General features: G+C 42.5%; 21 non-coding genes across 21 annotated transcripts; all 21 read right to left on the bottom strand.

Annotated features, from left to right (window-relative positions):
• Nucleotides 1–374: 374 nt before the first annotated feature.
• On the bottom strand, nucleotides 375–493 carry LOC135158954 (5S ribosomal RNA). The gene has a single exon (XR_010297716.1). It is a non-coding gene; the product is annotated as a 5S ribosomal RNA (ribosomal RNA).
• Nucleotides 494–963: 470 nt separating this feature from the next.
• LOC135158953 (5S ribosomal RNA) lies at nucleotides 964–1082 on the bottom strand. The gene has a single exon (XR_010297715.1). It is a non-coding gene; the product is annotated as a 5S ribosomal RNA (ribosomal RNA).
• A 470-nt stretch (nucleotides 1083–1552) lies between these two features.
• On the bottom strand, nucleotides 1553–1671 carry LOC135158952 (5S ribosomal RNA). The gene has a single exon (XR_010297714.1). It is a non-coding gene; the product is annotated as a 5S ribosomal RNA (ribosomal RNA).
• Nucleotides 1672–2141: 470 nt separating this feature from the next.
• On the bottom strand, nucleotides 2142–2260 carry LOC135158951 (5S ribosomal RNA). Its single transcript, XR_010297713.1, has one exon. It is a non-coding gene; the product is annotated as a 5S ribosomal RNA (ribosomal RNA).
• Nucleotides 2261–2728: 468 nt separating this feature from the next.
• LOC135158950 (5S ribosomal RNA) lies at nucleotides 2729–2847 on the bottom strand. Its single transcript, XR_010297712.1, has one exon. It is a non-coding gene; the product is annotated as a 5S ribosomal RNA (ribosomal RNA).
• A 470-nt stretch (nucleotides 2848–3317) lies between these two features.
• Nucleotides 3318–3436, bottom strand: LOC135158949 (5S ribosomal RNA). The gene has a single exon (XR_010297711.1). It is a non-coding gene; the product is annotated as a 5S ribosomal RNA (ribosomal RNA).
• Nucleotides 3437–3897: 461 nt separating this feature from the next.
• Nucleotides 3898–4016, bottom strand: LOC135158947 (5S ribosomal RNA). Its single transcript, XR_010297709.1, has one exon. It is a non-coding gene; the product is annotated as a 5S ribosomal RNA (ribosomal RNA).
• A 467-nt stretch (nucleotides 4017–4483) lies between these two features.
• On the bottom strand, nucleotides 4484–4602 carry LOC135158946 (5S ribosomal RNA). Its single transcript, XR_010297708.1, has one exon. It is a non-coding gene; the product is annotated as a 5S ribosomal RNA (ribosomal RNA).
• Nucleotides 4603–5069: 467 nt separating this feature from the next.
• On the bottom strand, nucleotides 5070–5188 carry LOC135158945 (5S ribosomal RNA). The gene has a single exon (XR_010297707.1). It is a non-coding gene; the product is annotated as a 5S ribosomal RNA (ribosomal RNA).
• A 467-nt stretch (nucleotides 5189–5655) lies between these two features.
• LOC135158944 (5S ribosomal RNA) lies at nucleotides 5656–5774 on the bottom strand. Its single transcript, XR_010297706.1, has one exon. It is a non-coding gene; the product is annotated as a 5S ribosomal RNA (ribosomal RNA).
• A 467-nt stretch (nucleotides 5775–6241) lies between these two features.
• Nucleotides 6242–6360, bottom strand: LOC135158934 (5S ribosomal RNA). The gene has a single exon (XR_010297697.1). It is a non-coding gene; the product is annotated as a 5S ribosomal RNA (ribosomal RNA).
• A 467-nt stretch (nucleotides 6361–6827) lies between these two features.
• Nucleotides 6828–6946, bottom strand: LOC135158923 (5S ribosomal RNA). The gene has a single exon (XR_010297685.1). It is a non-coding gene; the product is annotated as a 5S ribosomal RNA (ribosomal RNA).
• A 467-nt stretch (nucleotides 6947–7413) lies between these two features.
• Nucleotides 7414–7532, bottom strand: LOC135158912 (5S ribosomal RNA). The gene has a single exon (XR_010297674.1). It is a non-coding gene; the product is annotated as a 5S ribosomal RNA (ribosomal RNA).
• A 467-nt stretch (nucleotides 7533–7999) lies between these two features.
• LOC135158901 (5S ribosomal RNA) lies at nucleotides 8000–8118 on the bottom strand. Its single transcript, XR_010297663.1, has one exon. It is a non-coding gene; the product is annotated as a 5S ribosomal RNA (ribosomal RNA).
• Nucleotides 8119–8585: 467 nt separating this feature from the next.
• Nucleotides 8586–8704, bottom strand: LOC135158890 (5S ribosomal RNA). The gene has a single exon (XR_010297652.1). It is a non-coding gene; the product is annotated as a 5S ribosomal RNA (ribosomal RNA).
• A 467-nt stretch (nucleotides 8705–9171) lies between these two features.
• LOC135158879 (5S ribosomal RNA) lies at nucleotides 9172–9290 on the bottom strand. Its single transcript, XR_010297640.1, has one exon. It is a non-coding gene; the product is annotated as a 5S ribosomal RNA (ribosomal RNA).
• A 467-nt stretch (nucleotides 9291–9757) lies between these two features.
• On the bottom strand, nucleotides 9758–9876 carry LOC135158981 (5S ribosomal RNA). The gene has a single exon (XR_010297743.1). It is a non-coding gene; the product is annotated as a 5S ribosomal RNA (ribosomal RNA).
• Nucleotides 9877–10343: 467 nt separating this feature from the next.
• On the bottom strand, nucleotides 10344–10462 carry LOC135158970 (5S ribosomal RNA). Its single transcript, XR_010297732.1, has one exon. It is a non-coding gene; the product is annotated as a 5S ribosomal RNA (ribosomal RNA).
• A 467-nt stretch (nucleotides 10463–10929) lies between these two features.
• LOC135158959 (5S ribosomal RNA) lies at nucleotides 10930–11048 on the bottom strand. Its single transcript, XR_010297721.1, has one exon. It is a non-coding gene; the product is annotated as a 5S ribosomal RNA (ribosomal RNA).
• Nucleotides 11049–11515: 467 nt separating this feature from the next.
• LOC135158948 (5S ribosomal RNA) lies at nucleotides 11516–11634 on the bottom strand. The gene has a single exon (XR_010297710.1). It is a non-coding gene; the product is annotated as a 5S ribosomal RNA (ribosomal RNA).
• Nucleotides 11635–12101: 467 nt separating this feature from the next.
• On the bottom strand, nucleotides 12102–12220 carry LOC135158873 (5S ribosomal RNA). The gene has a single exon (XR_010297634.1). It is a non-coding gene; the product is annotated as a 5S ribosomal RNA (ribosomal RNA).
• Between the last annotated feature and the right edge of the window lie 396 nt (nucleotides 12221–12616).

The following is a 12616-nucleotide window of genomic DNA, read 5'->3' as shown; positions in this document are numbered from 1 at the left end:
AGTCATTCCACCGATCTTTCATTGGGTTTGTTTCAGTTTCCATCGGATGCCTACCTACGATAATTTGGAGATATTGTCGTGTTTTTTTTCTTGGATGCGCACCTGTGTGTGACGCAACAATTCACATGATGGTGTAGGCCTTGAACTGCGCGCCTCGTCTCTTGGAGACCCTGTGCTTGCAAACAAACGACTTTCATCATTGCCTTGAATGTCGGACATCAAGCGAAAAGTTTATTCCTGCTCTATTAAAAAGGGTGACGAAGGAGACGAAAAAGACAACAAAAAAGGAGACAAAAGTGATACTATAAAGGAAAACAAATACCAACGACTTAAAATGAAAAAATGAATAAAGGGGCATTTCATGAAGCAAAAAATGCCTACAACACCCGGTATTCCCAGGCGGTCTCCCATCCAAGTACTAACCGAGCCCTATGCTGCTTGACTTCGGTGATCGGACGAGAACCGGTATATTCAGCATGGTATGGTCGTAGGCTCTTGCTCCATCAAAGTCAAGCTATTTGAAGGGATACTATGACGTCATCATCTATTTAATCCCTGTCAGTAATAATATTGGTTGATTGATGTCTTCAGTCATTCCACCGATCTTTCATTGGGTTTGTTTCAGTTTCCATCGGATGCCTACCTACGATAATTTGGAGATATTGTCGTGTTTTTTTTCTTGGATGCGCACCTGTGTGTGACGCAACAATTCACATGATGGTGTAGGCCTTGAACTGCGCGCCTCGTCTCTTGGAGACCCTGTGCTTGCAAACAAACGACTTTCATCATTGCCTTGAATGTCGGACATCAAGCGAAAAGTTTATTCCTGCTCTATTAAAAAGGGTGACGAAGGAGACGAAAAAGACAACAAAAAAGGAGACAAAAGTGATACTATAAAGGAAAACAAATACCAACGACTTAAAATGAAAAAATGAATAAAGGGGCATTTCATGAAGCAAAAAATGCCTACAACACCCGGTATTCCCAGGCGGTCTCCCATCCAAGTACTAACCGAGCCCTATGCTGCTTGACTTCGGTGATCGGACGAGAACCGGTATATTCAGCATGGTATGGTCGTAGGCTCTTGCTCCATCAAAGTCAAGCTATTTGAAGGGATACTATGACGTCATCATCTATTTAATCCCTGTCAGTAATAATATTGGTTGATTGATGTCTTCAGTCATTCCACCGATCTTTCATTGGGTTTGTTTCAGTTTCCATCGGATGCCTACCTACGATAATTTGGAGATATTGTCGTGTTTTTTTTCTTGGATGCGCACCTGTGTGTGACGCAACAATTCACATGATGGTGTAGGCCTTGAACTGCGCGCCTCGTCTCTTGGAGACCCTGTGCTTGCAAACAAACGACTTTCATCATTGCCTTGAATGTCGGACATCAAGCGAAAAGTTTATTCCTGCTCTATTAAAAAGGGTGACGAAGGAGACGAAAAAGACAACAAAAAAGGAGACAAAAGTGATACTATAAAGGAAAACAAATACCAACGACTTAAAATGAAAAAATGAATAAAGGGGCATTTCATGAAGCAAAAAATGCCTACAACACCCGGTATTCCCAGGCGGTCTCCCATCCAAGTACTAACCGAGCCCTATGCTGCTTGACTTCGGTGATCGGACGAGAACCGGTATATTCAGCATGGTATGGTCGTAGGCTCTTGCTCCATCAAAGTCAAGCTATTTGAAGGGATACTATGACGTCATCATCTATTTAATCCCTGTCAGTAATAATATTGGTTGATTGATGTCTTCAGTCATTCCACCGATCTTTCATTGGGTTTGTTTCAGTTTCCATCGGATGCCTACCTACGATAATTTGGAGATATTGTCGTGTTTTTTTTCTTGGATGCGCACCTGTGTGTGACGCAACAATTCACATGATGGTGTAGGCCTTGAACTGCGCGCCTCGTCTCTTGGAGACCCTGTGCTTGCAAACAAACGACTTTCATCATTGCCTTGAATGTCGGACATCAAGCGAAAAGTTTATTCCTGCTCTATTAAAAAGGGTGACGAAGGAGACGAAAAAGACAACAAAAAAGGAGACAAAAGTGATACTATAAAGGAAAACAAATACCAACGACTTAAAATGAAAAAATGAATAAAGGGGCATTTCATGAAGCAAAAAATGCCTACAACACCCGGTATTCCCAGGCGGTCTCCCATCCAAGTACTAACCGAGCCCTATGCTGCTTGACTTCGGTGATCGGACGAGAACCGGTATATTCAGCATGGTATGGTCGTAGGCTCTTGCTCCATCAAAGTCAAGCTATTTGAAGGGATACTATGACGTCATCATCTATTTAATCCCTGTCAGTAATAATATTGGTTGATTGATGTCTTCAGTCATTCCACCGATCTTTCATTGGGTTTGTTTCAGTTTCCATCGGATGCCTACCTACGATAATTTGGAGATATTGTCGTGTTTTTTTTCTTGGATGCGCACCTGTGTGACGCAACAATTCACATGATGGTGTAGGCCTTGAACTGCGCGCCTCGTCTCTTGGAGACCCTGTGCTTGCAAACAAACGACTTTCATCATTGCCTTGAATGTCGGACATCAAGCGAAAAGTTTATTCCTGCTCTATTAAAAAGGGTGACGAAGGAGACGAAAAAGACAACAAAAAAGGAGACAAAAGTGATACTATAAAGGAAAACAAATACCAACGACTTAAAATGAAAAAATGAATAAAGGGGCATTTCATGAAGCAAAAAATGCCTACAACACCCGGTATTCCCAGGCGGTCTCCCATCCAAGTACTAACCGAGCCCTATGCTGCTTGACTTCGGTGATCGGACGAGAACCGGTATATTCAGCATGGTATGGTCGTAGGCTCTTGCTCCATCAAAGTCAAGCTATTTGAAGGGATACTATGACGTCATCATCTATTTAATCCCTGTCAGTAATAATATTGGTTGATTGATGTCTTCAGTCATTCCACCGATCTTTCATTGGGTTTGTTTCAGTTTCCATCGGATGCCTACCTACGATAATTTGGAGATATTGTCGTGTTTTTTTTCTTGGATGCGCACCTGTGTGTGACGCAACAATTCACATGATGGTGTAGGCCTTGAACTGCGCGCCTCGTCTCTTGGAGACCCTGTGCTTGCAAACAAACGACTTTCATCATTGCCTTGAATGTCGGACATCAAGCGAAAAGTTTATTCCTGCTCTATTAAAAAGGGTGACGAAGGAGACGAAAAAGACAACAAAAAAGGAGACAAAAGTGATACTATAAAGGAAAACAAATACCAACGACTTAAAATGAAAAAATGAATAAAGGGGCATTTCATGAAGCAAAAAATGCCTACAACACCCGGTATTCCCAGGCGGTCTCCCATCCAAGTACTAACCGAGCCCTATGCTGCTTGACTTCGGTGATCGGACGAGAACCGGTATATTCAGCATGGTATGGTCGTAGGCTCTTGCTCCATCAAAGTCAAGCTATTTGAAGGGATACTATGACGTCATCATCTATTTAATCCCTGTCAGTAATAATATTGGTTGATTGATGTCTTCAGTCATTCCACCGATCTTTCATTGGGTTTGTTTCAGTTTCCATCGGATGCCTACCTACGATAATTTGGAGTCGTGTTTTTTTTCTTGGATGCGCACCTGTGTGTGACGCAACAATTCACATGATGGTGTAGGCCTTGAACTGCGCGCCTCGTCTCTTGGAGACCCTGTGCTTGCAAACAAACGACTTTCCTCATTGCCTTGAATGTCGGACATCAAGCGAAAAGTTTATTCCTGCTCTATTAAAAAGGGTGACGAAGGAGACGAAAAAGACAACAAAAAGAGACAAAAGTGATACTATAAGGAAAACAAATACCAACGACTTAAAATGTAAAAATGAATAAAGGGGCATTTCATGAAGCAAAAAATGCCTACAACACCCGGTATTCCCAGGCGGTCTCCCATCCAAGTACTAACCGAGCCCTATGCTGCTTGACTTCGGTGATCGGACGAGAACCGGTATATTCAGCATGGTATGGTCGTAGGCTCTTGCTCCATCAAAGTCAAGCTATTTGAAGGGATACTATGACGTCATCATCTATTTAATCCCTGTCAGTAATAATATTGGTTTCTTGATGTCTTCAGTCATTCCACCGATCTTTCATTGGGTTTGTTTCAGTTTCCATCGGATGCCTACCTACGAGAATTTTGAGATATTGTCGTGTTTTTTTTCTTGGATGCGCACCTGTGTGTGACGCAACAATTCACATGATGGTGTAGGCCTTGAACTGCGCGCCTCGTCTCTTGGAGACCCTGTGCTTGCAAACAAACGACTTTCCTCATTGCCTTGAATGTCGGACATCAAGCGAAAAGTTTATTCCTGCTCTATTAAAAAGGGTGACGAAGGAGACGAAAAAGACAACAAAAAGAGACAAAAGTGATACTATAAGGAAAACAAATACCAACGACTTAAAATGTAAAAATGAATAAAGGGGCATTTCATGAAGCAAAAAATGCCTACAACACCCGGTATTCCCAGGCGGTCTCCCATCCAAGTACTAACCGAGCCCTATGCTGCTTGACTTCGGTGATCGGACGAGAACCGGTATATTCAGCATGGTATGGTCGTAGGCTCTTGCTCCATCAAAGTCAAGCTATTTGAAGGGATACTATGACGTCATCATCTATTTAATCCCTGTCAGTAATAATATTGGTTTCTTGATGTCTTCAGTCATTCCACCGATCTTTCATTGGGTTTGTTTCAGTTTCCATCGGATGCCTACCTACGAGAATTTTGAGATATTGTCGTGTTTTTTTTCTTGGATGCGCACCTGTGTGTGACGCAACAATTCACATGATGGTGTAGGCCTTGAACTGCGCGCCTCGTCTCTTGGAGACCCTGTGCTTGCAAACAAACGACTTTCCTCATTGCCTTGAATGTCGGACATCAAGCGAAAAGTTTATTCCTGCTCTATTAAAAAGGGTGACGAAGGAGACGAAAAAGACAACAAAAAGAGACAAAAGTGATACTATAAGGAAAACAAATACCAACGACTTAAAATGTAAAAATGAATAAAGGGGCATTTCATGAAGCAAAAAATGCCTACAACACCCGGTATTCCCAGGCGGTCTCCCATCCAAGTACTAACCGAGCCCTATGCTGCTTGACTTCGGTGATCGGACGAGAACCGGTATATTCAGCATGGTATGGTCGTAGGCTCTTGCTCCATCAAAGTCAAGCTATTTGAAGGGATACTATGACGTCATCATCTATTTAATCCCTGTCAGTAATAATATTGGTTTCTTGATGTCTTCAGTCATTCCACCGATCTTTCATTGGGTTTGTTTCAGTTTCCATCGGATGCCTACCTACGAGAATTTTGAGATATTGTCGTGTTTTTTTTCTTGGATGCGCACCTGTGTGTGACGCAACAATTCACATGATGGTGTAGGCCTTGAACTGCGCGCCTCGTCTCTTGGAGACCCTGTGCTTGCAAACAAACGACTTTCCTCATTGCCTTGAATGTCGGACATCAAGCGAAAAGTTTATTCCTGCTCTATTAAAAAGGGTGACGAAGGAGACGAAAAAGACAACAAAAAGAGACAAAAGTGATACTATAAGGAAAACAAATACCAACGACTTAAAATGTAAAAATGAATAAAGGGGCATTTCATGAAGCAAAAAATGCCTACAACACCCGGTATTCCCAGGCGGTCTCCCATCCAAGTACTAACCGAGCCCTATGCTGCTTGACTTCGGTGATCGGACGAGAACCGGTATATTCAGCATGGTATGGTCGTAGGCTCTTGCTCCATCAAAGTCAAGCTATTTGAAGGGATACTATGACGTCATCATCTATTTAATCCCTGTCAGTAATAATATTGGTTTCTTGATGTCTTCAGTCATTCCACCGATCTTTCATTGGGTTTGTTTCAGTTTCCATCGGATGCCTACCTACGAGAATTTTGAGATATTGTCGTGTTTTTTTTCTTGGATGCGCACCTGTGTGTGACGCAACAATTCACATGATGGTGTAGGCCTTGAACTGCGCGCCTCGTCTCTTGGAGACCCTGTGCTTGCAAACAAACGACTTTCCTCATTGCCTTGAATGTCGGACATCAAGCGAAAAGTTTATTCCTGCTCTATTAAAAAGGGTGACGAAGGAGACGAAAAAGACAACAAAAAGAGACAAAAGTGATACTATAAGGAAAACAAATACCAACGACTTAAAATGTAAAAATGAATAAAGGGGCATTTCATGAAGCAAAAAATGCCTACAACACCCGGTATTCCCAGGCGGTCTCCCATCCAAGTACTAACCGAGCCCTATGCTGCTTGACTTCGGTGATCGGACGAGAACCGGTATATTCAGCATGGTATGGTCGTAGGCTCTTGCTCCATCAAAGTCAAGCTATTTGAAGGGATACTATGACGTCATCATCTATTTAATCCCTGTCAGTAATAATATTGGTTTCTTGATGTCTTCAGTCATTCCACCGATCTTTCATTGGGTTTGTTTCAGTTTCCATCGGATGCCTACCTACGAGAATTTTGAGATATTGTCGTGTTTTTTTTCTTGGATGCGCACCTGTGTGTGACGCAACAATTCACATGATGGTGTAGGCCTTGAACTGCGCGCCTCGTCTCTTGGAGACCCTGTGCTTGCAAACAAACGACTTTCCTCATTGCCTTGAATGTCGGACATCAAGCGAAAAGTTTATTCCTGCTCTATTAAAAAGGGTGACGAAGGAGACGAAAAAGACAACAAAAAGAGACAAAAGTGATACTATAAGGAAAACAAATACCAACGACTTAAAATGTAAAAATGAATAAAGGGGCATTTCATGAAGCAAAAAATGCCTACAACACCCGGTATTCCCAGGCGGTCTCCCATCCAAGTACTAACCGAGCCCTATGCTGCTTGACTTCGGTGATCGGACGAGAACCGGTATATTCAGCATGGTATGGTCGTAGGCTCTTGCTCCATCAAAGTCAAGCTATTTGAAGGGATACTATGACGTCATCATCTATTTAATCCCTGTCAGTAATAATATTGGTTTCTTGATGTCTTCAGTCATTCCACCGATCTTTCATTGGGTTTGTTTCAGTTTCCATCGGATGCCTACCTACGAGAATTTTGAGATATTGTCGTGTTTTTTTTCTTGGATGCGCACCTGTGTGTGACGCAACAATTCACATGATGGTGTAGGCCTTGAACTGCGCGCCTCGTCTCTTGGAGACCCTGTGCTTGCAAACAAACGACTTTCCTCATTGCCTTGAATGTCGGACATCAAGCGAAAAGTTTATTCCTGCTCTATTAAAAAGGGTGACGAAGGAGACGAAAAAGACAACAAAAAGAGACAAAAGTGATACTATAAGGAAAACAAATACCAACGACTTAAAATGTAAAAATGAATAAAGGGGCATTTCATGAAGCAAAAAATGCCTACAACACCCGGTATTCCCAGGCGGTCTCCCATCCAAGTACTAACCGAGCCCTATGCTGCTTGACTTCGGTGATCGGACGAGAACCGGTATATTCAGCATGGTATGGTCGTAGGCTCTTGCTCCATCAAAGTCAAGCTATTTGAAGGGATACTATGACGTCATCATCTATTTAATCCCTGTCAGTAATAATATTGGTTTCTTGATGTCTTCAGTCATTCCACCGATCTTTCATTGGGTTTGTTTCAGTTTCCATCGGATGCCTACCTACGAGAATTTTGAGATATTGTCGTGTTTTTTTTCTTGGATGCGCACCTGTGTGTGACGCAACAATTCACATGATGGTGTAGGCCTTGAACTGCGCGCCTCGTCTCTTGGAGACCCTGTGCTTGCAAACAAACGACTTTCCTCATTGCCTTGAATGTCGGACATCAAGCGAAAAGTTTATTCCTGCTCTATTAAAAAGGGTGACGAAGGAGACGAAAAAGACAACAAAAAGAGACAAAAGTGATACTATAAGGAAAACAAATACCAACGACTTAAAATGTAAAAATGAATAAAGGGGCATTTCATGAAGCAAAAAATGCCTACAACACCCGGTATTCCCAGGCGGTCTCCCATCCAAGTACTAACCGAGCCCTATGCTGCTTGACTTCGGTGATCGGACGAGAACCGGTATATTCAGCATGGTATGGTCGTAGGCTCTTGCTCCATCAAAGTCAAGCTATTTGAAGGGATACTATGACGTCATCATCTATTTAATCCCTGTCAGTAATAATATTGGTTTCTTGATGTCTTCAGTCATTCCACCGATCTTTCATTGGGTTTGTTTCAGTTTCCATCGGATGCCTACCTACGAGAATTTTGAGATATTGTCGTGTTTTTTTTCTTGGATGCGCACCTGTGTGTGACGCAACAATTCACATGATGGTGTAGGCCTTGAACTGCGCGCCTCGTCTCTTGGAGACCCTGTGCTTGCAAACAAACGACTTTCCTCATTGCCTTGAATGTCGGACATCAAGCGAAAAGTTTATTCCTGCTCTATTAAAAAGGGTGACGAAGGAGACGAAAAAGACAACAAAAAGAGACAAAAGTGATACTATAAGGAAAACAAATACCAACGACTTAAAATGTAAAAATGAATAAAGGGGCATTTCATGAAGCAAAAAATGCCTACAACACCCGGTATTCCCAGGCGGTCTCCCATCCAAGTACTAACCGAGCCCTATGCTGCTTGACTTCGGTGATCGGACGAGAACCGGTATATTCAGCATGGTATGGTCGTAGGCTCTTGCTCCATCAAAGTCAAGCTATTTGAAGGGATACTATGACGTCATCATCTATTTAATCCCTGTCAGTAATAATATTGGTTTCTTGATGTCTTCAGTCATTCCACCGATCTTTCATTGGGTTTGTTTCAGTTTCCATCGGATGCCTACCTACGAGAATTTTGAGATATTGTCGTGTTTTTTTTCTTGGATGCGCACCTGTGTGTGACGCAACAATTCACATGATGGTGTAGGCCTTGAACTGCGCGCCTCGTCTCTTGGAGACCCTGTGCTTGCAAACAAACGACTTTCCTCATTGCCTTGAATGTCGGACATCAAGCGAAAAGTTTATTCCTGCTCTATTAAAAAGGGTGACGAAGGAGACGAAAAAGACAACAAAAAGAGACAAAAGTGATACTATAAGGAAAACAAATACCAACGACTTAAAATGTAAAAATGAATAAAGGGGCATTTCATGAAGCAAAAAATGCCTACAACACCCGGTATTCCCAGGCGGTCTCCCATCCAAGTACTAACCGAGCCCTATGCTGCTTGACTTCGGTGATCGGACGAGAACCGGTATATTCAGCATGGTATGGTCGTAGGCTCTTGCTCCATCAAAGTCAAGCTATTTGAAGGGATACTATGACGTCATCATCTATTTAATCCCTGTCAGTAATAATATTGGTTTCTTGATGTCTTCAGTCATTCCACCGATCTTTCATTGGGTTTGTTTCAGTTTCCATCGGATGCCTACCTACGAGAATTTTGAGATATTGTCGTGTTTTTTTTCTTGGATGCGCACCTGTGTGTGACGCAACAATTCACATGATGGTGTAGGCCTTGAACTGCGCGCCTCGTCTCTTGGAGACCCTGTGCTTGCAAACAAACGACTTTCCTCATTGCCTTGAATGTCGGACATCAAGCGAAAAGTTTATTCCTGCTCTATTAAAAAGGGTGACGAAGGAGACGAAAAAGACAACAAAAAGAGACAAAAGTGATACTATAAGGAAAACAAATACCAACGACTTAAAATGTAAAAATGAATAAAGGGGCATTTCATGAAGCAAAAAATGCCTACAACACCCGGTATTCCCAGGCGGTCTCCCATCCAAGTACTAACCGAGCCCTATGCTGCTTGACTTCGGTGATCGGACGAGAACCGGTATATTCAGCATGGTATGGTCGTAGGCTCTTGCTCCATCAAAGTCAAGCTATTTGAAGGGATACTATGACGTCATCATCTATTTAATCCCTGTCAGTAATAATATTGGTTTCTTGATGTCTTCAGTCATTCCACCGATCTTTCATTGGGTTTGTTTCAGTTTCCATCGGATGCCTACCTACGAGAATTTTGAGATATTGTCGTGTTTTTTTTCTTGGATGCGCACCTGTGTGTGACGCAACAATTCACATGATGGTGTAGGCCTTGAACTGCGCGCCTCGTCTCTTGGAGACCCTGTGCTTGCAAACAAACGACTTTCCTCATTGCCTTGAATGTCGGACATCAAGCGAAAAGTTTATTCCTGCTCTATTAAAAAGGGTGACGAAGGAGACGAAAAAGACAACAAAAAGAGACAAAAGTGATACTATAAGGAAAACAAATACCAACGACTTAAAATGTAAAAATGAATAAAGGGGCATTTCATGAAGCAAAAAATGCCTACAACACCCGGTATTCCCAGGCGGTCTCCCATCCAAGTACTAACCGAGCCCTATGCTGCTTGACTTCGGTGATCGGACGAGAACCGGTATATTCAGCATGGTATGGTCGTAGGCTCTTGCTCCATCAAAGTCAAGCTATTTGAAGGGATACTATGACGTCATCATCTATTTAATCCCTGTCAGTAATAATATTGGTTTCTTGATGTCTTCAGTCATTCCACCGATCTTTCATTGGGTTTGTTTCAGTTTCCATCGGATGCCTACCTACGAGAATTTTGAGATATTGTCGTGTTTTTTTTCTTGGATGCGCACCTGTGTGTGACGCAACAATTCACATGATGGTGTAGGCCTTGAACTGCGCGCCTCGTCTCTTGGAGACCCTGTGCTTGCAAACAAACGACTTTCCTCATTGCCTTGAATGTCGGACATCAAGCGAAAAGTTTATTCCTGCTCTATTAAAAAGGGTGACGAAGGAGACGAAAAAGACAACAAAAAGAGACAAAAGTGATACTATAAGGAAAACAAATACCAACGACTTAAAATGTAAAAATGAATAAAGGGGCATTTCATGAAGCAAAAAATGCCTACAACACCCGGTATTCCCAGGCGGTCTCCCATCCAAGTACTAACCGAGCCCTATGCTGCTTGACTTCGGTGATCGGACGAGAACCGGTATATTCAGCATGGTATGGTCGTAGGCTCTTGCTCCATCAAAGTCAAGCTATTTGAAGGGATACTATGACGTCATCATCTATTTAATCCCTGTCAGTAATAATATTGGTTTCTTGATGTCTTCAGTCATTCCACCGATCTTTCATTGGGTTTGTTTCAGTTTCCATCGGATGCCTACCTACGAGAATTTTGAGATATTGTCGTGTTTTTTTTCTTGGATGCGCACCTGTGTGTGACGCAACAATTCACATGATGGTGTAGGCCTTGAACTGCGCGCCTCGTCTCTTGGAGACCCTGTGCTTGCAAACAAACGACTTTCCTCATTGCCTTGAATGTCGGACATCAAGCGAAAAGTTTATTCCTGCTCTATTAAAAAGGGTGACGAAGGAGACGAAAAAGACAACAAAAAGAGACAAAAGTGATACTATAAGGAAAACAAATACCAACGACTTAAAATGTAAAAATGAATAAAGGGGCATTTCATGAAGCAAAAAATGCCTACAACACCCGGTATTCCCAGGCGGTCTCCCATCCAAGTACTAACCGAGCCCTATGCTGCTTGACTTCGGTGATCGGACGAGAACCGGTATATTCAGCATGGTATGGTCGTAGGCTCTTGCTCCATCAAAGTCAAGCTATTTGAAGGGATACTATGACGTCATCATCTATTTAATCCCTGTCAGTAATAATATTGGTTTCTTGATGTCTTCAGTCATTCCACCGATCTTTCATTGGGTTTGTTTCAGTTTCCATCGGATGCCTACCTACGAGAATTTTGAGATATTGTCGTGTTTTTTTTCTTGGATGCGCACCTGTGTGTGACGCAACAATTCACATGATGGTGTAGGCCTTGAACTGCGCGCCTCGTCTCTTGGAGACCCTGTGCTTGCAAACAAACGACTTTCCTCATTGCCTTGAATGTCGGACATCAAGCGAAAAGTTTATTCCTGCTCTATTAAAAAGGGTGACGAAGGAGACGAAAAAGACAACAAAAAGAGACAAAAGTGATACTATAAGGAAAACAAATACCAACGACTTAAAATGTAAAAATGAATAAAGGGGCATTTCATGAAGCAAAAAATGCCTACAACACCCGGTATTCCCAGGCGGTCTCCCATCCAAGTACTAACCGAGCCCTATGCTGCTTGACTTCGGTGATCGGACGAGAACCGGTATATTCAGCATGGTATGGTCGTAGGCTCTTGCTCCATCAAAGTCAAGCTATTTGAAGGGATACTATGACGTCATCATCTATTTAATCCCTGTCAGTAATAATATTGGTTTCTTGATGTCTTCAGTCATTCCACCGATCTTTCATTGGGTTTGTTTCAGTTTCCATCGGATGCCTACCTACGAGAATTTTGAGATATTGTCGTGTTTTTTTTCTTGGATGCGCACCTGTGTGTGACGCAACAATTCACATGATGGTGTAGGCCTTGAACTGCGCGCCTCGTCTCTTGGAGACCCTGTGCTTGCAAACAAACGACTTTCCTCATTGCCTTGAATGTCGGACATCAAGCGAAAAGTTTATTCCTGCTCTATTAAAAAGGGTGACGAAGGAGACGAAAAAGACAACAAAAAGAGACAAAAGTGATA

This window comes from Lytechinus pictus, unplaced genomic scaffold, assembly GCF_037042905.1.
Source record: "Lytechinus pictus isolate F3 Inbred unplaced genomic scaffold, Lp3.0 scaffold_126, whole genome shotgun sequence".
NCBI lineage: Eukaryota > Metazoa > Echinodermata > Echinoidea > Temnopleuroida > Toxopneustidae > Lytechinus > Lytechinus pictus.
The sequence above is the reverse complement of the archived record's forward strand: the minus strand, read 5'-3'. Positions and strand labels throughout refer to the sequence as shown.